The sequence below is a fragment of the Phodopus roborovskii genome, unplaced genomic scaffold (genome assembly GCF_943737965.1).
Source record: "Phodopus roborovskii unplaced genomic scaffold, PHOROB, whole genome shotgun sequence".
Taxonomy (NCBI): domain Eukaryota; kingdom Metazoa; phylum Chordata; class Mammalia; order Rodentia; family Cricetidae; genus Phodopus; species Phodopus roborovskii.
Window position 1 is genome coordinate 27,956,568 of NW_026126410.1, and position 2,076 is coordinate 27,958,643.

The following is a 2,076-nucleotide window of genomic DNA, read 5'->3' on the forward strand; positions in this document are numbered from 1 at the left end:
ATACTTGAGGTGTACAATTTAGCAATCTCTCACTAGAGCTTGCAAAGGTGTTACTGCTAATCACAAACACAAAAGGAGGCCAAACACACACAGGGGTGGGTGCAAAAGACATATTCCTTCCTGGGGCTATCAACATGCTTTCAAACAAATCTGATTTATTCCACTGAAAGGAGGCATTTCCTACCATTCCTCCTTTAATCATAGCCATGGGGAAAGATCAGTGCAGCTACCATTAACACCACAGAGTAGACAATGATCAAAAGGATTAGAGGCTCCATGTTGTGCTGGGTTTTGATTACAATAAGGAGCCCACCTCGGTTGTGGGGGAATAGTTGAGTTACCCTTCTCCCAGGCTCTAGGCCATCAACCTCTAATCCAGGTGGCATTACTCTTCAAAATGATTTCACCATGTGGTGATTAAGAGCTTCCACCTGCCTGCATTATTGCAAAAGCAGCAGTTATTTCAGGGAGTCTGACTTGCTCAAACCACCTTAGTCTGGAAGGAATCCACAGCTTTTTATTTTCTATGGAAACAAAAATAGAAATCCTTTACCCCAGTAACTTGTCCTTGAACTTAAATTTTGGAGTCAAAACATTTTTTAAAAGATATAAATTGGATTGATCCAGCAGGATTTCCTTTAACAGTTGTTGTTTCCTCAGTAGTCAAACAATACAAAGACAATATAATACCGTACAGTATCCAGATTCTCTCAGAGTGCAACAGCTCCCGAAGAGCGAGATAAATGGGTTGTGATATTGAATTCCCCATACTTTTACTTTTGGTTACTTTTACCTTGTCGGATCACGGAACTTTATCGCTCCTACCGGAGACCTTATTGCTTCTTTACGGAGGTCCTTAACTTGGTCCCACCTTACCTGGGAATTTACCAGTCGACTACCCTGACTACAGTCAGTTCTGAGCCATTCACCCTTGGAGAGAGGATTCCCTGTACGGGCCACCACTTCTCGAATCTACCTTGGCCAGCAAGGAAACACGACTACTACTCTTCTTCAAGCAGTTTATTCAGGAACCTTGTACATCAGCCCCAGCAAGCCTTTATATGTGCACTCACTGCCCAGTCAGCTCATGCCACCTGGCTATCCTGGATAGGCTACAGAAGGAGGAAGTGCACCAGATCTATCAAGCACTTCCAAATAAGGCTTGTTTACAGCTAAGTTCAGATGACCTGGCATCTAGCCAGGCACCATCTTGGAGCTGTGGCTTTCCACAGCACATATTATATAATGCTTTTCAACAAGTATTTTTTTTCCTGTACACTTTATTCAACTCGAGCTATATGCATGACAACAAATACTCTCCAAGCCCAACATGTCTTCTATCTTAATAGTTGTGGTTGTACATTTAAATTACCATACCAACTTCTAATTGTCTAAGCTAAATTAAAATCCTTTCAGTGGGAGAAAACTTGCAACAAGATACCAAGTCCCTGGTAGTAGTTAGAAGAGATTCATGATATCCTTAGGCTTTAGGCTATTGCCTTCTAACAATCTCTCTCTCTCTCTTTCCTTTGAAATTCCTATTTAAAAAAAACCCTGAAATTAAAATTGATACTATAAATATATTAGAATTCAGAGTTATAGGCAATGGTACAGAAAGCAATATTACCAGCACTTACATCATATGTCTTTATGCTTAATATTAAGGTATTAAGAAATTCTCCAAATATTTATAATTTAACAATATTTATTTTATGCTACAAAATAGGTAGACTTAAATATTAGGAGTATATTGTTTATAGTCAGGGTAAACAGTGTTATACCATTAAAAAGAGTTTCTGGTATGCTCATAATTTTCACAGCATCAGAAATTAAGCTAAATGTGTCTGCAAGGATTTGGGCATAGTTTTTATATTTTTACTTTTGGTATTATATTCCTCAACTACCGTTGTAGACAAAAATGAAAGTGCAAATTTTAAGTGACAATTTGATGCGCCCACATATGTCAAATCGAAACTACTCTCAATGTTGGCCTCATCCAAGAACAACACTTTATCAGTCACCCAATCCAGAGGATAATAGATATCATAGTATAAATGGAAACTGCATGACTGTGAA